Source organism: Panulirus ornatus, chromosome 19 (assembly GCF_036320965.1).
Source record: "Panulirus ornatus isolate Po-2019 chromosome 19, ASM3632096v1, whole genome shotgun sequence".
Lineage (NCBI taxonomy): Eukaryota > Metazoa > Arthropoda > Malacostraca > Decapoda > Palinuridae > Panulirus > Panulirus ornatus.
Genome location: NC_092242.1, coordinates 64,628,022 through 64,651,612, shown reverse-complemented (window position 1 = coordinate 64,651,612; position 23,591 = coordinate 64,628,022). Strand labels below are relative to the sequence as shown.

The following is a 23,591-nucleotide window of genomic DNA, read 5'->3' as shown; positions in this document are numbered from 1 at the left end:
GGAGTAGGAGAAGGACAATGGAGAACTAGGCTTTTAGTTGACGAGGGCTCAAACATTCAGGAGGGTTAAAGGAGTTGCGTGGGATAGAACGAACTGGAGCGATGGGCTATACGGGGGGCGTAATGTTGTCAGTGGGTTGAACCAGGACGTCTGAAATCATCAGGGGAAACCACGGAATCGGTCTGTGGCGGTGAATGGCTGTGGATAGATCGGCTTTGGTGTCCGTGCATTATACATGATAGCTACAGAGTACATGGGGGCTGTTCTTTTGTTTCTAGGCGCATATATATATATATATATATATATATATATATATATATATATATATATATATATATATATATATATATACATATTGTGTGTGTGTGTGTGTACCCCACATTTCGTGACGTGAAGGCAAGTCTTGGCTGTAAGTAAAGCTGGCGTCTGACGGGTAGTGTGTGTGTGTGTGTGTGTGTGTGTGTGTGTGTGTGTGTGTGTGTGTAGCTAGGGCTCTGTATTTAGGCCACGCTAGGCGTCAGTGCCAAGCAGTGGCACCTGGCCGCTCAGGCACTCTCGCACTGCGTACGACCCTGGAGAACGACGTCACGAACCCTTTGATCACGGCGGGACGACCCTTTGAGCACGACGCCACGACCCCCTGAGCACGACGGTACGACGCTTGAGCACGACGTCGCAACCCTTGAGCACGACGTCACGACCCTTGAGCACGAAGGTACTACCCTTGAGCACGACCCTTGGGTATGGTGATTATTTGGCCTTTGGCCAGGCCCCTAAGATGGTCAGATTTAAGGCCAGGCTGTCGCACCCTAGGGTCGTACCGCCATGTTCTAGAGTTGTACCACTGTGGTCATGGGTCGTCCCGCTTCGCTCGAGGGTCGTACCCCCATGCTGAAATACATAACTTCAGTTAACCTTCGTATTTAAGTTGTTAAAGTGACATTTATTCTCGGCACGTCATCTCCGGATGAACGGACGAAACATTTAGAAATCCTTTTTTTTTATCGTGTGTTCAAGGTGTATCAAGTAGTTAATTTTGAAGCAGAGAGGCTCTGAGGACCAGAGGAGAAGAGGAGGTGGAGGAGGAGGAGTCACGTCAAAAGGAATTCATGAGTGAAGAGATTCTTTTGTGTTCAGAAAAAAAAGGCGAAAAGAAGAAAAAATTCCTTTTGTATTGCTAAAGATGGTGGGTCAGGGGGATGTAGATCCCCCGCTTGGTACTGAAGGTGGGTGTGTGTGTGTGTGTGAGATAGGGAGATTTTGGAGTGAATGCCAGCAGCCCACGGGAAAAAAAGGCAGTTGCATATGTGTGTTTGTGTGTGTGTGTGTGTGTGTGTGTGTGTGAGAGAGAGAGAGAGAGAGAGAGAGAGAGAGAGAGAGAGAGAGAGAGAGAGAGAGAGCTGAGTAAGGTGGAGTGTGAGTGATTCATTGAGATTCTGCAGATGGGTTTGGTTGTTTGGGCGTCTCAGCCGCCAGGGTCATGCAAGCCGTCAACGTCGAGCTAGTCATAACCACCAGTCGAACGAGGATAAACCATCTCCCTCAGGTGGCTCAGATTATTGTGAAGCCGTCCACGCCCTCAGTGCTGCCATGACATGTCCGTGCGGAAGTAGACAGACTTCCTTTCCGTAGTGTTGTTGATGGGATTGTAAACAGCCGTGTTTGCCTTGTGTCATATACGACCTTGGATGTTCATGTAAACCCATGAAGGCGCGACCGTCCTCGAGTGTAGTTTCTATTCTGTATTTTTCTTGGGATGTTTTTTATTATATGTTGGCTGAGGTGGCACGGGCGGCTGAGGCCTCCATTAGACCATCCCATTAACGCTCAGTCAGATGTGTAGTGATGACTTGATCCCCTCCCTCTCCCCCTCCCTTCCTTCCCCAGCCAGATGTGTAGTGATGGCTTGTCCCCCTCCTCCCTCCCCAGCCAGATGTGTAGTGATGGCTTGTCCCCCTCCCTCCTCCCCAGCCAGATGTGTAGTGTGGCTTGTCCCCCTCCTCCCTCCCCAGCCAGATGTGTAGTGGTGGCTTGTCCCCTCCTCCCTCCCCAGCCAGATGTGTAGTGATGGCTTGTCCCCCTCCTTCCTCCCCAGCCAGATGTGTAGTGATGGCTTGTCCCCCTCCTCCCTCCCTCCCTCCCTCCCTCCCCTAGCCAGATGTGTAGTGATGGCTTGTCCCCCTCCTCCCTCCCCAGCCAGATGTGTAGTGGTGGCTTGTCCCCCTCCTCCCTCCCCAGCCAGATGTGTAGTGGTGGCTTGTCCCCCTCCTCCCTCCCCAGCCAGATGTGTAGTGATGGCTTGTCCCCCTCCTCCCTCCCCAGCCAGATGTGTAGTGATGGCTTGTCCCCCTCCCTTCCTCCCCCAGCCAGATGTGTAGTGATGGCTTGTCCCCTCCTCCCTCCCCAGCCAGATGTGTAGTGATGGCTTGTCCCCTCCTCCCTCCCCAGCCAGATGTGTAGTGATGGCTTGTCCCCCTCCTCCCTCCCTCCCTCCCTCCCTCCCTCCCTCCCTCCCTCCCTCCCTCCCTCCCTCCCTCCCTCCCTCCCTCCCTCCCCTCCCCAGCCAGATGTGTAGTGATGGCTTGTCCCCTCCTCCCTCCCCAGCCAGATGTGTAGTGATGGCTTGTCCCCCTCCTCCCTCCCCAGCCAGATGTGTAGTGATGGCTTGTCCCCTCCTCCCTCCCCAGCCAGATGTGTAGTGATGGCTTGTCCCCCTCCTCCCTCCCTCCCTCCCTCCCTCCCTCCCTCCCTCCCTCCCTCCCTCCCTCCCTCCCTCCCCTCCCCAGCCAGATGTGTAGTGATGGCTTGTCCCCTCCTCCCTCCCCAGCCAGATGTGTAGTGATGGCTTGTCCCCTCCTCCCTCCCCAGCCAGATGTGTAGTGATGGCTTGTCCCCTCCTCCCTCCCCAGCCAGATGTGTAGTGATGGCTTGTCCCCTCCTCCCTCCCCAGCCAGATGTGTAGTGATGGCTTGTCCCCTCCTCCCTCCCCAGCCAGATGTGTAGTGATGGCTTGTCCCCTCCTCCCTCCCCAGCCAGATGTGTAGTGATGGCTTGTCCCCTCCTCCCTCCCCAGCCAGATGTGTAGTGATGGCTTGTCCCCTCCTCCCTCCCCAGCCAGATGTGTAGTGATGGCTTGTCCCCTCCTCCCTCCCCAGCCAGATGTGTAGTGATGGCTTGTCCCCTCCTCCCTCCCCAGCCAGATGTGTAGTGATGGCTTGTCCCCTCCTCCCTCCCCAGCCAGATGTGTAGTGATGGCTTGTCCCCTCCTCCCTCCCCAGCCAGATGTGTAGTGATGGCTTGTCCCCTCCTCCCTCCCCAGCCAGATGTGTAGTGATGGCTTGTCCCCTCCTCCCTCCCCAGCCAGATGTGTAGTGATGGCTTGTCCCCTCCTCCCTCCCCAGCCAGATGTGTAGTGATGGCTTGTCCCCTCCTCCCTCCCCAGCCAGATGTGTAGTGATGGCTTGTCCCCTCCTCCCTCCCCAGCCAGATGTGTAGTGATGGCTTGTCCCCTCCTCCCTCCCCAGCCAGATGTGTAGTGATGGCTTGTCCCCTCCTCCCTCCCCAGCCAGATGTGTAGTGATGGCTTGTCCCCTCCTCCCTCCCCAGCCAGATGTGTAGTGATGGCTTGTCCCCTCCTCCCTCCCCAGCCAGATGTGTAGTGATGGCTTGTCCCCCTCCTCCCTCCCCAGCCAGATGTGTAGTGATGGCTTGTCCCCTCCTCCCTCCCCAGCCAGATGTGTAGTGATGGCTTGTCCCCTCCTCCCTCCCCAGCCAGATGTGTAGTGATGGCTTGTCCCCTCCTCCCTCCCCAGCCAGATGTGTAGTGATGGCTTGTCCCCTCCTCCCTCCCCAGCCAGATGTGTAGTGATGGCTTGTCCCCCTCCCTTCCTTCCCCAGCCAGATGTGTAGTGATGGCTTGTCCCCTCCTCCCTCCCTCCCTCCCCTCCCCAGCCAGATGTGTAGTGATGGCTTGTCCCCCTCCTCCCTCCCCAGCCAGATGTGTAGTGATGGCTTGTCCCCTCCTCCCTCCCCAGCCAGATGTGTAGTGATGGCTTGTCCCCTCCTCCCTCCCCAGCCAGATGTGTAGTGATGGCTTGTCCCCTCCTCCCTCCCCAGCCAGATGTGTAGTGATGGCTTGTCCCCTCCTCCCTCCCCAGCCAGATGTGTAGTGATGGCTTGTCCCCTCCTCCCTCCCCAGCCAGATGTGTAGTGATGGCTTGTCCCCCTCCTCCCTCCCCAGCCAGATGTGTAGTGATGGCTTGTCCCCTCCTCCCTCCCCAGCCAGATGTGTAGTGATGGCTTGTCCCCCTCCTCCCTCCCCAGCCAGATGTGTAGTGATGGCTTGTCCCCTCCTCCCTCCCCAGCCAGATGTGTAGTGATGGCTTGTCCCCTCCTCCCTCCCCAGCCAGATGTGTAGTGATGGCTTGTCCCCTCCTCCCTCCCCAGCCAGATGTGTAGTGATGGCTTGTCCCCTCCTCCCTCCCCAGCCAGATGTGTAGTGATGGCTTGTCCCCTCCTCCCTCCCCAGCCAGATGTGTAGTGATGGCTTGTCCCCTCCTCCCTCCCCAGCCAGATGTGTAGTGATGGCTTGTCCCCTCCTCCCTCCCCAGCCAGATGTGTAGTGATGGCTTGTCCCCTCCTCCCTCCCCAGCCAGATGTGTAGTGATGGCTTGTCCCCTCCTCCCTCCCCAGCCAGATGTGTAGTGATGGCTTGTCCCCCTCCCTTCCTTCCCCAGCCAGATGTGTAGTGGTGGCTTGTCCCCTCCTCCCTCCCCAGCCAGATGTGTAGTGATGGCTTGTCCCCCTCCCTTCCTTCCCCAGCCAGATGTGTAGTGATGGCTTGTCCCCTCCTCCCTCCCCAGCCAGATGTGTAGTGATGGCTTGTCCCCCTCCCTTCCTTCCCCAGCCAGATGTGTAGTGATGGCTTGTCCCCTCCTCCCTCCCCAGCCAGATGTGTAGTGATGGCTTGTCCCCTCCTCCCTCCCCAGCCAGATGTGTAGTGATGGCTTGTCCCCTCCTCCCTCCCCAGCCAGATGTGTAGTGATGGCTTGTCCCCTCCTCCCTCCCCAGCCAGATGTGTAGTGATGGCTTGTCCCCTCCTCCCTCCCCAGCCAGATGTGTAGTGATGGCTTGTCCCCTCCTCCCTCCCCAGCCAGATGTGTAGTGATGGCTTGTCCCCCTCCCTTCCTTCCCCAGCCAGATGTGTAGTGATGGCTTGTCCCCTCCTCCCTCCCCAGCCAGATGTGTAGTGATGGCTTGTCCCCTCCTCCCTCCCCAGCCAGATGTGTAGTGATGGCTTGTCCCCTCCTCCCTCCCCAGCCAGATGTGTAGTGATGGCTTGTCCCCCTCCCTTCCTTCCCCAGCCAGATGTGTAGTGATGGCTTGTCCCCTCCTCCCTCCCCAGCCAGATGTGTAGTGATGGCTTGTCCCCCTCCTCCCTCCCCAGCCAGATGTGTAGTGATGGCTTGTCCCCTCCTCCCTCCCCAGCCAGATGTGTAGTGATGGCTTGTCCCCTCCTCCCTCCCCAGCCAGATGTGTAGTGATGGCTTGTCCCCTCCTCCCTCCCCAGCCAGATGTGTAGTGATGGCTTGTCCCCTCCTCCCTCCCCAGCCAGATGTGTAGTGATGGCTTGTCCCCTCCTCCCTCCCCAGCCAGATGTGTAGTGATGGCTTGTCCCCTCCTCCCTCCCCAGCCAGATGTGTAGTGATGGCTTGTCCCCTCCTCCCTCCCCAGCCAGATGTGTAGTGATGGCTTGTCCCCTCCTCCCTCCCCAGCCAGATGTGTAGTGATGGCTTGTCCCCTCCTCCCTCCCCAGCCAGATGTGTAGTGATGGCTTGTCCCCTCCTCCCTCCCCAGCCAGATGTGTAGTGATGGCTTGTCCCCTCCTCCCTCCCCAGCCAGATGTGTAGTGATGGCTTGTCCCCTCCTCCCTCCCCAGCCAGATGTGTAGTGATGGCTTGTCCCCTCCTCCCTCCCCAGCCAGATGTGTAGTGATGGCTTGTCCCCTCCTCCCTCCCCAGCCAGATGTGTAGTGATGGCTTGTCCCCTCCTCCCTCCCCAGCCAGATGTGTAGTGATGGCTTGTCCCCTCCTCCCTCCCCAGCCAGATGTGTAGTGATGGCTTGTCCCCTCCTCCCTCCCCAGCCAGATGTGTAGTGATGGCTTGTCCCCTCCTCCCTCCCCAGCCAGATGTGTAGTGATGGCTTGTCCCCTCCTCCCTCCCCAGCCAGATGTGTAGTGATGGCTTGTCCCCTCCTCCCTCCCCAGCCAGATGTGTAGTGATGGCTTGTCCCCTCCTCCCTCCCCAGCCAGATGTGTAGTGATGGCTTGTCCCCTCCTCCCTCCCCAGCCAGATGTGTAGTGATGGCTTGTCCCCTCCTCCCTCCCCAGCCAGATGTGTAGTGATGGCTTGTCCCCTCCTCCCTCCCCAGCCAGATGTGTAGTGATGGCTTGTCCCCTCCTCCCTCCCCAGCCAGATGTGTAGTGATGGCTTGTCCCCTCCTCCCTCCCCAGCCAGATGTGTAGTGATGGCTTGTCCCCTCCTCCCTCCCCAGCCAGATGTGTAGTGATGGCTTGTCCCCTCCTCCCTCCCCAGCCAGATGTGTAGTGATGGCTTGTCCCCTCCTCCCTCCCCAGCCAGATGTGTAGTGATGGCTTGTCCCCCTCCTCCCTCCCTCCCTCCCCTAGCCAGATGTGTAGTGATGGCTTGTCCCCTCCTCCCTCCCCAGCCAGATGTGTAGTGATGGCTTGTCCCCTCCTCCCTCCCCAGCCAGATGTGTAGTGATGGCTTGTCCCCTCCTCCCTCCCCAGCCAGATGTGTAGTGATGGCTTGTCCCCTCCTCCCTCCCCAGCCAGATGTGTAGTGATGGCTTGTCCCCTCCTCGCTCCCTCCCCTCCCCTTTGGGAAGTTCCCCTCACTCATTCACCGTGATCATCGTGCCTCAGGCAGGAATGGCCCCTCCCCTGGCTCTGCCAATAAGAGATCAGGAAGGCGCAGAGCGGTAGCCAATCACAGCCCTAGGTTGTAGTAGTTGTAACACTTGTGTATAATTTCCATTATTGTAGTTTTGTGTTTTGTCAAAATACACATAACTGAGTTTTCTGTCGATTGTGGGTTAGTTTAAAGTGCAGGGGGAAGTCACAACGCATTCCAATGGCCTGAACTAAGGTGGTTCGAAAGTGTTCATGTGGCAGTGGCCGGCAGTTGTTGCTTACGTCATTGGTGGTGTGATGGGTCACGTGGCCACTTCCCGCCCACATGGTGTATGACGTGACGGAGGAAGATGATGGTGGAAGCCCGCACCAGCTGGCCGAGGCCGTGACACGCCTCCGACGTTGTTAATCAGAGCGTCAAGCTCGCATGCACGCGTGCGCGATCTCTCAGCTCTCACGTTCAAGAAACAATACCTGCGCGCGTATATTCACACACACAGGAAGCTGTCTGTTGTGTTACATTGTCATGTTCGACGTGATCTCAAAAAAAAAAAAAGAAAAAAGAATCGAACGATTATGAGTCGTGGAGAGGTTGAAAGATGCCTCTCGTGGGTTAAATGTTCCTGAAGAAAATGAAGCCATAAGCAAGAACAGTCATGGATACACAGGAGAGGGTGCTGCTCGGCCGGGATTAAAGGTCGAGGTGTAGTCGGTCGGCTGTCACAGTGGGGTGACTGGGTAAAGTGCATCATCTGCACCTTGTATGATACAGTTCCAGTGGTATCAGCGCTACGTAGGCATTTCTTCGATAGGGCAAGTCGTAATGTGTATTGTTATCTCAAGACACTGAAAAGGACCAGACAGAAACGCACATCTATCCTTTTTTTTTTATTCTGTTCCATTGATATGGAGAAGGCCCCCCCAAAAACATGCTTCTATCTACCGGATGACATTAATTGCAGGTTGTGTTGAAGTTGTGGGGTGAACGTACGGCATTGAGTTGAAGTTTGGATATCGAATCGACATCCAAGCCCCACAGACGATTCCATGGTTTACCTTGAGTGCTACATAAGCCTTGGTTCAGCCTGTTGATAGCACGTCGCCCCCTTTATACCACATTGAACGGTTCATCCTATCCAACGCACGCCTTTCAGCTTTTATAACGTTCAGGCCTGAAAGGCGTGCTAGTGGAGCAATGAGTCTGATATTTATGGGTTATAGATATATCTTTTCTATGCTAGAGATGTGCATGTGTTGTTATGGGAGTATAACAGCATATCAGGCGGTATAAGGATATGTTCGTTGTATGCTCTAAGACGTTAACATTATCGTAGGGGATATAACAGCATATTGTGGCATGGATATGACCCAACCCTCAAAGGGTCAGGTTAGGTTACTCATGGGTCTTGTCGTGGTTAATTGTCATACCGTCGTGCTCAAAGGGTCTTGCATTCGTGCTTGTACCTCCGTGATCAAGGGTCGTACATTCACGCCTATCATAACCGTCGTGTTCAGTGGTCGTACGTTCACGCATGTCGTACCGTTGTGCTCAGGGGTCGTACGTTCATGCTCATGGTCGTACCGTCGTGCTTCAAAGGTTGTGTCGTCGTGGTCAGGGAGTTAGTTGATTTGCTAAGGGTAGAATATACGCCAGTCTTGCAAAACTACTGTACCGTGTGCGTGGTGTTGTGGCGTGGCCTGCGTTTGTGATTGGCTCGTGTGGTAGACGAGAGTTGACCCTCATGATGGTGAAAGTGAAACGCCTATCTCCCACCTCCACAGGACGTCTCACATGACCATGGGGACTCTGTTGGCGGTGGGGTTTCTCTCTCTCTCTCTCTCTCTCTCTCTCTCTCTCTCTCTCTCTCTCTCTCTCTCTCTCCGTCATGGTATTAGGTGGCAGGCAAGGCATCCACCTACATCCCTGGGAGGTACAAACCACATTTAAGTATCGGGAGGGTTAGTGACTGCGGCCATTCGTGTGCCAGCACTACAGTTGACGTCAAAGCTCCCTCCTTGCCCTAGGTTGCTCTCTCTCTCTCTCTCTCTCTCTCTCTCTCTCTCTCTCTCTCTCTCTCTCTCTCTCTCTCTCTCTCTCTCTCGCCGAACATACACCTGGGTCTCTAGCATTCCGTCCACGACGCTCACCCTCCCCCTTACATACTAACTTGAAGAAAACATGTAACTCGCAGGACTTTTTGCTCACAAGTTTAGACTCTCCCGCGGTGAGCGCTACTCACTAGCTCTGCCTTTTGGCAAAATCTTGTCGTAGATAGGTTAGGTACTTTCATTTTTTTTTTATTGACTTCTTAAGGATAATTAATTTTTTTTCTAGGTAAGACTTAACCATTGTCATTGACACTGTTCAAGGCAAGGCTCTTCTCTTTTGGGTAAATGTATATATATATATATATATATATATATATATATATATATATATATATATATATATATATATATGTCATCTTCCACTAAGAAGTTTGTAGAGTCATCCACATATCTTAAAGGAATAACTCAAATATTTGTCCTTGTCTTTATGTAAAAAGTCATGATTGAGTTATTTTCTTGTTTTGTAAAAGTTACAAAATTGGCTAGTTCGTACATTTTTTGGTCTTTTTCGTATTGATGTTACTTTACTCCGACGGTGATTATTACATTATAGGAAATATCATAGGATTTGAATGATCATCCCTACGATTTTAAAACCTTGGCTGTCATCATCACTATTCTCGTTCGTGTACAGTTCGCTACGTTTCCATTCGTGGGATGCGGGAAGAAGAGCGGCTCTGTATTTCCACAAGGCGAACACCTCCTGCGTGTGCAACTCTCTTGCCATGAAGTTAATGACGTTAGTAAAAAGTCAGATGCGAGTAGAAAGTTGAAATGAGGTGAGGGGGAAAGTATGTTTAGGGAAAGTCTCAGTGAAGTGACTCAGGGGAAAAATATATATATGAAGTGAGGAGGGGAAGTCTGTCTCAGTGAAGTGACTCAGGGGAAAAAAATATATATATATGAAGTGAGGAGGTTAAGGTAATATTAAATTGTTAGAACCAGTGTGTGGCAAACAGTCAGTTTGGCGCGCGTGAGCCAAGATGTAAACCCCTAAAATGAAAATTTATAGAAATAAACTCCCAAATATAGATGGACGTTGTCACGAGCAAAACAACAGAGTATGTTTTGTAAATACGGGATAGCCATTGCCCTTGGCAATGGCTGACCTCAGATGTGGTGTATGCGTTAATGCGATGGTTATATACCCAGACAGGACGCCGCGTGCATTACGTTTTAAAACATAGGGATCGTTGGATCATGATTGGCATGGGGTGATAATATTTAGAAACTTATCGCCGCCGCATTGGGATGGCGGAAGAGTTCGTGTCGTAACTTTTCTTACGACTGACATACGTTTAAGCTGGGAAAGATAACTAAGGTTGCTGAGAATGTTCCTGTTTGTATAACTGTAGCTGAAAGGGCCTACATACCAGCAGTCCTAGTGTTCGGTGTAAAACTATTCTCTGACGTCTCGTTCCTGCGTATTTTTAATTTTTATTTTGGAGGTGCCGAGTTGTAAGGTGTTTAAGAGATCGTCGGAAGATGGTATGATGTATATATATATATATATATATATATATATATATATATATATATATATATATATAAGTTGAGAATCGACCGATAATACAAAGCTTTTGATTTTATTTTTCTGCTTTAAGTCTAACAGTCGGAATGTGGCTGAACGCTTCGATGCACCAGCCTCACCGTCCAAGCTATCGAGTGCACCATCCATACCATCTACTCTTGACGGCGGGGTCCTGGTGCCGGCCACACCACAGCTCGTATATGTCACACCGACAGGAACGTGACTTGGGGGCGCGCGACAGTTTATGCCCGGTCATTCTCCTTATATCAGGGGCACACCTTCATAGCCCCAGCCTTATCATAACGTTGCCCCTCAACTTAACCCCTTAAGTATGATGAGTCAATCCTTTGATTACGAGGACTTCAACCCTCTGAACTCGACGACATGAGTCGCTATGGAAGAGCTACTGAACACGTCAGGAACTAAACATACATCTTTGCTTTGTGCCAAACGAACAGAACACACTTATATCTGGAGCAACGCAAAACTCTCGAAAAAAAGGCTGTTTCAGGGAAAATGTGAAAGGGGGGAGGGATATATATATATATATATATATATATATATATATATATATATATATATATAGATATAGATATATAATATTATATGTATAATTATAATTTTCTCTGATTAGAATTATTTTTTCCTTATGAGAGCTTGATCTTTTTATGTGACGATTATAGTATGTTTTGACCTGAAAAGGATTAGTATTTCTTTGTACTAGAGTTATATATTATTCTTATCCAATTCCTGATATAATTTTCTTAAACTGAAATGGAAAATAACCCTTAATTCCCAATTAGTTTTTGTAATCTGTAGTTAATCTGACTAATCTGTAATTATTCTGATTTTATCTCTTTGTACTAAGATTTATTACGGAATTACAAAACTGATTTGATGTGATTGCCTCACGATTGTGTTTTTATTTGATTTGCACAGTTATTTAAGAGTTACGTGTTAGCAGTTTCGTGGCGTTTTCTCTCCGTGATTATGATATGCTGTGTTGTAATTCCTTTAATAATACAAAACAAAACCGGCTGTTGTACTGATTTGAGGTATTTTTGTATAAAGTTATGGAAAGATTCTTTAAAAAATAAATGTTTTGCGTTTAAGATTTATTATTACATCAAATTTGAAATTGAAAGTGATGCGTTGAAAGTTTAGCCGTTGTGAAGCGAACGGATTTTTTTCTCTTAATGTGGTGTGTGTGTGTGTGTGTGTGTGTGTGTGTGTGTGTGTGTGTGTGTGTGTGTGTCTCGCCTGCCGGTTGCTACCTCGCGCTTTTTTGGCTTCCACGCTGATGATATCGTTACCGCTGTGTCATGATCTTGATGTGTGTATTATGGTCCTCCACTGCATCTCCCCCGACCCGCACCCTGTCTAGTTGGAGGGAGGGTGGGTGTTAGCCCCTGATACGTTCAGGTCCTCGTGATAGGAATAATCGTGACGTGCTTCCTCCTCATCTCGATGCTGTACGTTATCTAACTGGTTTCAGGCAACGATTTTCTTTGTGATATGAGCCGAGAAGCCTTTTTTTTTTTTTTTTATTCTCCCCTCCATCTCTTCAGTAGACTATATAAGTGATTGTCCTCCCCAGTATCCTCTTCGGCAAGACGCTACGACCCTTGATGATAATGATACGACCCCCCCCCCCTCCCCATCCTCTCCCTTGGTCGTATCATGGCGTCGTTCTGGTGAGGTTCAAATTAAATATCCTGGAACTGTAGTTGTGATGAGACGGGAAGGTGTGTAAAGTACTCTATTGGCCGGGAGGATGTTCGCTTTTGAAGGGCTGGCTGCTGGTTTGTCAGCCAACCCACACCTGAACCACAGGCAGCACATTGAAAAGTGAAAAAGGGATGATGGCTGTTGTACTTGGAGATTTCTGGTTTTTGATTTTCCAAGCTGAGCATGAGAACGCATTGAGTGTTAACAGAGAGGATCTCGGCCAAGCTTTGATGGACTGGGCAAAGCTCCCTCTCCCCTCTTTATTTTTTGTTTTTGTTTTTGGTTCATATGTTTCCTCGCAGGTGTTCATACGATAACTTTGACGCTGTGATGTGTTCATAGGAAAACGTCGATGCCGTTGTATCAGAAAAGAATAAAATGAGGCAAAACAGCACGAGAATTGCATCAGCGTATTTTTTTTTTTTAAAAACAGCTGGTTGTTGGCTCGTGAGGTGGGCTGGCCCAAAGTGGTCATGAAGTACTGAGTTGATCCGAGGTTTTGAAATGAATGCTCACATTCGGTGAGTGCGTGTCCTTCAGTTACAGTCCTGCATGCATGTTGTAAAATTGGGTGTACTACACGGTAAATATTTGTTCGGTTAGCGTATGCTCCTTGCTATGGCTTCACCTTAGAAATGTCGCAAGCGGCGCGACCCGTCCCGAGATGGAGAGAAACCGCAGATTGAAGTTCGCCTGGGAAAAAGGAAACGCATCAACGTGTTCCCAGTGGACCACTACTCCGGTCGCTCCCGCCAGTGGATGTAGGTAGTAGTGTTTGTTGGTATGGCTTCGCGTCTGAGGATATTGATCAGAGGCACCTACTATACTAGCTACCCAGAGCTCTTGTTTACTCTCTGATAACTACTCTCTGTGAAGTTCAATTATTTTTTATTGTTCCTTTTCCTGACCGTGATGTTTCGTCATAATACTTGATACGGCGTCCAACACGAACGATTCCTACGATAGTAACTTGTTTTATTATCAATGTCGTGATGCTGGATAAACATATGTGGCTGTCGCCAAAATAAAATCCTGTTAAACCGGTATTAGGATTTAGCTTGGAACGTTTCCTGTTAATTAAAGTATGTCATTTTTTTTTGTTTTGCCTCTCCTTAAACACGCGATTTCACGTGCGTATTCTTCTTAATAAGAGGAAAGTTCCTATACAAATCGTTTAGGTATGCGTACTGTGACGTAATAACAGCTTGGCATGCTAGTCAAGCCTAGTCTTTGGACCCGGCCTGGTTGCAGTGTTGGCTAGCCGAGGGTTGGGCCCTCTCCCCTCCTGCCCCACGTTAGTCTCCCCATCCCCGACCCCCACCCAACCCTGGACTGGGTCTGGTCTCCTCCCCTCCCTCACCCATAGGGGTCTCCTCCCTCCCCACAACCTACCACCGACCAACAGGGAGGCAGCAGCGCTCCCGGTGATGGTGGCAACTCTCCTAACGCTTGCTCACTGCGCTAGTGTGCCGGGAGAATCCGTGGCGGAAGGGTGGCGGTTGTAAGGTTTCTCGTTCGGTCCCTTGTGATATTGTCTACACCTGGCTCGGGAAGATTTAAGAGTGGCCTTTAGTGTTATCGGCGACTCTAAGTGTGAAACCCGTACGATACATTATAGTGAATATCCTCATGAGTTGTGGAGTTCGATATATTTTAAACATGAACGAACGGTATGAAAAGAGTGCAAGTGGGTCGGAGACATCCACTCACCAGAACTCTGATTTGGAGTGATTTTTACATGAAAGTGCAATGCAGAAACTGAAGTAGAAGAAGGATTCTGGAAGCCCAGTGAATCTTTCATATGTCCATTTATATATAATAAGTTTATGTGTCATTATTATTATTTTAAGTTTTATTTTAGACATCCATTACCTCCACCTGGGTCCCCTGTATAACGTTAAGGTACAGTTGGGGTTCCTTAATATAACAGCTGTGTTGGAGAGACGGCCGTTGCTCGTAGCTCTCGCGGGGTATCAAAGGCAGCTTGTGTTGATGCTTTAATAGTACCTAACGTTATCCTACCCTATGGTGTTTACTGAAATTTCGCTACTTCTCGGTGTCTTCATCACATCTTGGTCATTCAGAGTTTAAAGGCCCGGTTGTGTCGTGTGTCCACGTATGAGGAAGAGTTGGTGTAGTGCCGGGAGTGGCATGAGATGGGCTTTTACACGTCTTGCAATACCAGCTGTCTTTCAGCACGTGGTATTGCTCGGAGCAACACGCCAGGCCTTGTTCCTCTCTCCCATTCCCCCGCCTCTGAGCAAGTGGAGTGACGCCATCAGTAGGAAATTCCCGCCCTATATTGATCTCCGGCAGGGCTGAAAAACCTATCCTCGGGTTCCTTTGTTGTAAAGTGGGGAACTAGTCTGTCTGTTCATCATAGCTCTCGAAGATTTCATCATACTTTTCTGGTTAAAGCGGCGGATGCATGTGTCTTTTTCGACTTCATTGCAGTAATACGCACCAGATATGTTGTCACAAACATTTTTGTTCCACGTATACACACAAAAACTTGTATATATATATATATATATATATATATATATATATATATATATATATATATATATATATATATGTATATTGGCTGTAAGTGGAAAGTCATTTTTCTCAATAGTAGTCCGTAATTTTCCTGTTGCTGTAGCGCATCTTTGAGGCTTCAAGAGCTCTGTAAGTAGGTTTATATATATATATATATATATATATATATATATATATATATATATATATATATATATATATAATGCTCGCTTTGTAAATTTTAACAAGGAGTGTTGGTTATGTAGAGGGTAAAAACCGTGAAAAAAATAGAGCTACATTCTGGTTAGGTTTGAGGGAAAGGTATGCAGCAAAATTTTTTGCTTAGAGAAAGTGTTGTTAGGTTTTTTAGTATGTAATTAGGACCCCCATAGATTCGACTATGCACTCCATGGTCAAATGAATTCCTTAAGGGCATGAAGGTCGGGGACGTTGTACTTGTGATGTATATATACTTGAGTTACGGTCTCGTAGGCAGTGAATTTTCGCTCCGTTCGTACCACTGGAAGGCTGAGTTTAACACACACACACACACACCACAAGGGAAAGGAAAGAAGAGACTCCTGGCGCTTTCGTGTATTACATCTTTAGAGGACTAGTTACAAAGTAAATGCATACAGTACCTGCATGTATACAGACAACCGGAGGAAACTTGGAGTGGGGTCAAGGCCTTGGTCTTGTGCGACCCACCATTAACCTAACCTATAACAACTGGTGGACCTCACTCAGGTGAACCGAACAAGATATACTAACATATAATGCAGCTTTTACTGAAGAACAGTTGATAAAACTTTTTAGAATTTTTCTCTACATTATTTTGAATCAAGGTTAGGTTTTGTTATCTTGGATTAGGGTAGATGAGATGTTTTGGACTGAAGTATCTCAGGAAAACCTGGCTAGTTGTACTGAAATATTTCTGATGTGCAAAATTAAGTTTACTTATCCGGTGATGTGATTTTGGTTGGTGGCGTCAGATAAATGCAGATCGGAATACAAATGGACACGTGTAAGAACGAATCGTGAAGAGCTTTGGTAAGTTTGGGACACCAAGCGTGTTGTGCATTAGGCTGATTTGAATTGTATAGTGTTGTGTGTTGGGTTTTAAAGCGGTAGTTTTTATTCTCGCTTCATGAATGAGCACCGTGAACAAGTGGGAAATTTATAAAGCATCTGTGTTAATGGGTAAGAGCCGCCTTTGCTCACTCTCCAGCACACTTGATGGGTTGATGTGTAAGTGGGCGAAGAGGGTATAAACACTTGATCCATCGTTGAATTCCGATTGGTCAGCGGGAAAATAAGGGGCAACCGCACTTGCTCACAGTGTGTGGTGCAGCCTGTGTTGGGGCGTAGGATGAAACACGAGGGGTGACTATGTGGATGGATGATGTAGCTCCCCTAAGGTATAATGGGGTATGTCCGCTCAGGTTCTGGTGCCTGGCGGTCTAGTGGATGCGTCCAAACAGTTGTCATGTAATGTTTCTGTGTTCTTTCCAAATGTTGGTAAATGTAGTTATACATCAGAAGTCTGATGACGGTGTTTGTAGCGGGTGTTTATTCGAGGGCTGCGGGAGAGTACATACTGGCAGATGTTATAAGTTAGTTTGTACAGAGAAAGGTGAAGGTCTGTGACGACCTTGGTTTGGTCGACGAGAGCTGTGAGGTGGTGCTGGCGGTTGATGACTCGGGGGGGCTCGGAGCAACATCCCCTCCAGTCCCCAGCAGCCGGGCTCAACGTGACGGAACGGACCGTGTTTGCTGCGATGCCACGGCTGGATGATATATGCGGGTGTGACAATAGCCTGTCGTAACGCTACGCACTATGTGTATAGCGTATGAATAATAAATTCAACATTTGTTACGGTCAATACTTATGAATCAGTGTAGCAGATTAATTATCAATCCGAGTGATAAATGGACAGAATTTGAATCATTCGACAGTTACTTGCACAGTATTTGAATAGATTTGAGTGTTAATAATCGTTTGAATAATATTCGACGAGATTGTTGCTTGGCAGTTGCATAATGAGTTCAAAATTGTTACTTGTTCAGCGTTTTCTTGAACTCGACAGTGTTGCATGTGCAGCGTTAGAATCATAGTTGCGTGTCACTGTAGTCTCCAGTGATGTTTCTTGTCTGACGCAAAACTTGCAGAAACTCCAGTCAGCGTGCTCGATGCCTGTTGGGTAGGCTTGGTGTCATATAAGGTATAATTACACCAATTATATATCTCTTAACGTGGATGAGACGCTCAAAGCATTATCAAGCATGCTCCTTGTTGTTGCCTTGATTTCCAACTTCCATTTTCTATTTTACCATGGTACATCTGTAAGGAACATGTTTTTTTTTTTAAGGATCACCTAATATCATCAGCTAAAATACCTTCTTTCAGTGTCGTTATTCTCTGTAGAACTTGATACCAGTTGAAGTATCATTTTTGGAACTTAATCCCGATTATTGTATTATTTGTAGAACCTAATGCCGGTTGAAGTTTTATCTGTAGATCTTAATACTGATTAAAGTATTATTCTTTTTATGACCTAATATCGGTTTATTAATAAAGTATTAGTATTTTAGAACCTGATACAGGAAGGTTGGTTAAATGTGAGTTGTGGAAAAAGAAAACGTCTGACAATTGTGTTAGTTATATTAAGGGCTCGGATTAAGGGAGGAAGCCATTCCCCTTCTTAACTCAAATTATCCCTCATGTCTAAGTAAGAGGATAGCATCTTCCTTGCTAACTCATAATCTAATGATCACCACAGTTTTACTGAATGAAATACTCTTTGATATCAACTAAAAGCTTATGGAAACAATTCAGGAATAGATAATGCCCTGACTCAATCACTTATTATCATTCTATTTAGTGAATAAATGTTTCAAGTGGAATTGTTTTTTACGGTAGAACAATAAAGATATCAGGAAGACTGGCATTTGAAACTTGAGTACGCCTGTTCCCACCGGCAACTGACTGATGGTAATGAAGACGCGTATGATATGTTCATCTCTTTCCCTCCCCAAATACCATCTGAATGTAACATTATGCACTAACATAATGGATTTTTTTTTCTTCGCAGTTTTCGCGAGAGGGAAATACTCCTTACCTAACCCACACTTGATATTATCCCATTAGCTTAGATTGTACAATTCGAGCACTGTCTGATTACAGTGTCTCGTGATATACCAAAATAGTGCTAAATTCTGCTTTGGAGAGCATTTCTCTACCATAAATGTACCATGATTATATAGTAAAGTCTGAGATCTTGTGCACTTCAAACCAGAACACAATATTATTTTGCTGTAGCACACGAAATTATAATAGTGTTAAGAATGTCGATACACAACCCGCTATGTAATGCAGATGTAAAAAGCCTCTGGGTAACCCTGAAATTGCAGAGAATTTACTGTGGCGCAGAGACCTGTCGTAATACAACACTAAACAGAATTATAAAGTCTGATCACCAGTTTATCTTCGCATATAATTTTCTGTTGGGGTAGGGCACGAAGGAAGTTGGTAGGAGCAATGAAACTTGTCTAAATACGGGAATTAATATTGTCTATCTCTTCCAACGATTGTTATATGTTATGGATCAGTGTGGAAGAATGAAGAAAAGGCCTTTTCATTTGTTGCTCCCCAGATCAAGGGGCAGCATAAGATACATGGGCTCCTGCCACAAATAACCCAAGTCGTAACGGAACAACTGCGGTAAGGTTGGTCCCCAGACTCATGTGTGGGAGTAGAAGTGAATTCTCGAACCTTATACAACATCCCGGTTGCATAAGTAAAACACGGAGGAGTTAATCCTGTTATATATATATATATATATATATATATATATATATATATATATATATATATATATATATATATATATATATAATGAAACTCAGGAAAAATAAAAGAACATCTCTAGATTTCTTCATATACCTTTTAGTGTTTTTATTTCTTCGTGAGCGTCTTGAAGACTTTCTACGTGGTGTGCGACAACCACCACAAAATCATCCCTAGGTGTTATGATACATACCTGATTAAAACAATAAGACGGATTTCGTACTCATAAATAACACTTTGTTTTATAACAATACATTTTGATAAATCTCATAAGTATATTTGTGATTATAAAGGCGTCACATTTATTGTACTATTTATGAAATGAGTGTATGTATAGAAAGATTTTTGTTACTCGTCGTTTCAGGGAATACTTACGAACTGTGGTTCCTGCGCCGCGAGGATCAAGCGAATTCGACAATGTACCGTGAAAAAAGGTGAGAAGCGCTGGCTTATTGTGTGGTCAGCATAACGTATGGCAGACATCTAGGGATCGTTTCCTTCGCTGCCGGGAGAGCCTGGCACTTAACCTTAGGTTTAACCTTGGTTACAGCCTGAAAAATGTAAATAGACTAAGATTTTAAACAGTTGCGTCCTGGCATCTGGGGAGTGTGAATGGCAGGAGACCAGTATCTTTGGCTTGGATTTTGCCTAGAGTTACGCTACTTTTGAAAAGGTTAAATTTTTTCGAATGTAACTTTCCATGATCATATCTTGAATAAAAATGTATAATCTGGAGCTTAAGCTTGAATGATAGCTTGAAGGTCCCACCTTTGGCCTTGGAACTTCATAAAGTTCGTATTGATAATTTTTATAGGCAATATTTCCAACCATTCTTATTTCACCTAATAACTGTACTGCTGGGGTGTGTTGGGTTGTCGTATACTGTTGACCGTTTTTGTTGATGGCTAGGCTGTAGGCTGTACAGACAGCCTGTTCTGGCGTGGGACACTCCGGGTGTATGTTGGGTAGGAGATAAGGAGGTGGTGGGCTGGTTGTGTTCAGCCCACCGTGTCTGTGATGATGTTTATACAGGTGAGTATGGCAATACCTAACTATGTTATTTATCGGTATGTGGTCATTGTCTTGGGGAGTGGGGTTTCCCGCACTCTGTATACCATCTTCCCTGTGAGTTGGAAAGTTAATGATATCAAATCACATCTGCGAGTTTGAGGTTCTCTTTCCTATGATTGTTTTTTTTTTTTTGTTCTTTATGTTGAGGGAGGGTGGAACAGCGTCATATGCGGAGCTTGGAAGGATGTGATTTCAAGATTTTTTTTTTTTTTATATATACACAGACAAAGCATATCAGTGAAGTGTGCATTGTGCATGACCAGGAGTGAAGTTGGGTGACTGAGGTGATTGGTTTGGGTTTCTGTCCTGGGCTGGGAGTACTCCCATGGCGCGTGATACGAGTCGGGCAACAGTTGGTCGGTAACTGATCACCCAAACCCACGGTGACCCCACCCTACGCCATGAGTCTATCCCAATTCTCACCGAGGCTGTTACTGTCCCCGCTCTGTTCGCAACACACACACACACACACACACACACACACACACACACACACACACACACACCATTTGGCCGCCATGCTTGTCGAAACCTGCGGTACAAGACTGTTTGGTGTGTCTGCAGGCTCCAGAGGCACTGGACTACGTTTTTGGCATGTTCCCGTTGGGTTGTTATACGGCCCTAATGCAGCAGGCTTTTAAAATCGCTTGAGGACTCGCTCCACCAACGTTTTTTTCTGGTTAGATTAGGTTGATTTTGTATTTTGCACCTAACCTAGCCTAGCTTGTATAGAACAAATGATTAAGTTTTTTTTTTGTGATAACTGACCCTCTCTTGACACTGAGGAAGTGAAGTCCACTTCGATAATATATCGTACATTGTTCGGTGAGGGTGAGGGACGGGAGAAGATAGTACGAACTCGGACGTACTACTCCACAGTGGGAGATAATGATGTCAACGTGAGGGAGATGGTGACGTCACCTTCGATAACATGACCCATACTCCCTCCCACAGCAACTGGATGAATACCACAGTGAAGGTTGGAATGCGTTTGTTGGCATGGGATCCCTCTTCCTATGAGAATAAGGTGTTTGAAATAGAAATTGAATTCTAATGTAGGTTGAAGCGACTGTACGTACACCATTTAATGGCTGGGATCATCTTTCCCCCCCTACTTAAACCCAGCCTATGTCAGGGTGATGATAAGGGTCTGATAAAGTGATAAGCCAATCTAAAGAACACTTACTCGCTGAACCGGAGCTACGGTAGAGGAAGTAGCGAACCCTCGGAAGACAAAGTTTAGGGATTCGTCTTTAGTTACAAGGAGGCTGTTCTTGGTCATCATGACCTCTGTCATGGATCACTGTGACCTCTTCCAGGGGTCATAATGACTCCTTTAAATGGTTACAGTGAACTCTTTTGTGGTCTTGGTGATCTCGGTTCCATACTGGTCTCTACCGCGGGACACAGTAATCTATGGTGTGGGTCACCATTACCACCCCCTTTTGGTCTTGATCCTACTTTTCAAAGTGTCATGATTATAGCCTGCGCCTGACAGTAAATAACATCATGATATAAATGTTATGCAAGACTGTTCTGGCCGTGAACTGATAATGGAAGATGTGCGAGGTACGTAGCTTTTTTTTTTTTTTATATTGTTTTGAGGCTAGATAGTGCTTTAACTCCCTGAAGCAGACACGTTTATCATTATCTTCGTATATCATTATCTTCTTAAATCATTATCTTCTTAAAGGTTGAGTGTGCATTGATAAGGCAACTTTTGGGACATACATACATACATACATACATACATACATACATACATACATGCAAGGTCACAAATCGTCTTGTCACTTCGAAGTATCAAACTCAGAGGGGCGAGTTAAAGTGGTGCGGCACTTTATTGGCCCGCCTTGTGCCAGAGTAACATGGTGCTGTGATCTGGCACATTTTACATCGCCGTGTGGCACTCCATGGTTCACTGCATTCTCCTCATGACGCTCGTCTTGTCATGACGCGTCATTATGGTTTTTGTCACTCCCTCGCAGCTGTGGCATCACGTTATGATGGTAATGCCAGCATAGTGGCGCTACCTCCTCGATGTCTTGAACGCCCTACCTCCTCCCAAGTTCCCTCCTCTCGAAACCCCCCCACACCCCTCAGCCTACGTGCCAAGTTATTCACATCGATCAAGACGGGTAGGGGTCCCGTAACAGAAACCCCGAGGTGGCACTCCACCCATTTCGAGAAGGCTCCTCCTCCTCCCCCGACGTGTGTCCTTATTGTTACCCTTCCATCGAGGTTATCCATCCATGGAGGGAAAGTCTCCCCTCTCTGTATAGGGCATAACACTACCTCCCCTTGTGGCACTGTACCTGCCATGTGGCACCGTCGTCATGGCAACACCGCAGATGGCGTGCACCACGAGCAGGGAAGTCGTCAGGGGAAGGTCCCATCACACGCCTTTGTTATTGGGACTATCCACATCAGGGTTCGTGTCCCTTCCTCCCCGTGGTCTCTCAGGGCGACCCCACGGTACAAGGCTAGAAGCAGATACCCTATAGCGCTTATTTTCAAGACTGATAATCGCTTACCCACAAAAAGAGGGAGAGAGGAAAAAATACAACGATGTTGACCTTTGGAATTCTCTTAAGGTCACCGTGATAGCGTCTTATAAATAAGGTCATGATTGATTACCAGGTTTACTGTGGTAAACAGCATCATTGTAATGTGTTTGCTGGCATTATTTTACGTTGGCAGACGGCAATATAAGTATGGTAGACATTACCTTGACACTGTGGTGGAGAGCCTCCTCGTACTGTGGTAGACAGTATTATCATTGTTGACGTAGATAACATCATGCTATGGTAGATAGACATTGTCTTCATACTGTGGTAAACCACCATCATGCTGTGGTAGACATCATTATCATCCTGTGATAGGCAGCATCATAATGTGGTAGACATCATACTGTGGTAAACCATCATATTGTGGTAGACAGTAACATCACACTGTGGTTGACAGAATCTTTATACTGCAGTAGAAGTCATTATATTGTGGTAGACGGCATCATTATACTGTGGTAGGAACCTTGATGCGAAAGGCTAATGTTTCGACCGACCATCTTAGGCTAATGTGTCGACCATCCTGGGCTAATGTGTCGACCAACTTGGGCTAATATGTAGACCATCCTGGGCTGATGTGTCGACATACCTAGGCTAATATGTCAACCACGCAGGCGCTAATTTGTCGACCATCCTGGGCTAATTTGTCGACCATCCTGGGTTAATTTGTCGACCACCTAGGCTAATATCTTGACCATCCAATTATTACGGGACAGATAACCACACGGACACAGCAACAAGGAGAAGGGGGGGGGGGGGGGGTCAGTGAAGTGCAATGCAAGAGTAAGTACGTCTTAGAGACGTTGTCATTAATCCCGGTGCACCGTAATGTGTTGTTATGATATGGATTGCATCGCTTTATGTACAAAAAAAAAAAAAAGTATGACATTACAAAATGGGTAGTTCATTTGTCACATGATATTGTTGAGGAAAGAAATTGTTTGATGAATGCGGTAAGTAATTGAATGTGGCGAGAAATCGGATCAATGGCCGTTGTATTTGGCGAGAAATCGGATCGCTGTCCATTGAGTATGGCGAGAAATCGCATAATTAGCCATTGAATGTGGCGAGAAACCAGATCATTGGCCGTCTTTGTGAGAAATCGGATCATTGTCCATCGAATGTGGTGAGAAACTGGATCAGTGGCCATTGAATACGTTGAGAAATCTGATCGTTGGCCATTGAACGCGGTGAGAAATCGGATCACCAAAGAGATGATTTAGAGCAGCACTTACACGGGGCTGAACCTCTTGTTTACCTCTGTAAATGGAAAGTGTGACGCAGTGCTA

At 47.1% G+C, this 23,591-nt stretch overlaps 1 protein-coding gene across 6 annotated transcripts in view; it reads left to right on the top strand.

Annotated features, from left to right (window-relative positions):
• mino (glycerol-3-phosphate acyltransferase mino) overlaps positions 1–23,591 on the top strand; it is an 86,352-nt gene that overhangs the window by 21,247 nt on the left and 41,514 nt on the right. The window contains exon 1 of one of the 6 annotated variants that reach the window (XM_071674152.1): positions 13,684–13,806. The exons of 3 other annotated variants lie outside the window; for them this stretch is intronic. The gene's annotated coding sequence lies outside the window, so the exon portion shown is untranslated. Of the gene's footprint in view, positions 1–13,683; positions 13,807–23,591 lie in introns of those variants that run through there. 2 more of the 6 variants (XM_071674154.1, XM_071674155.1) reach the window with 2 other exon arrangements.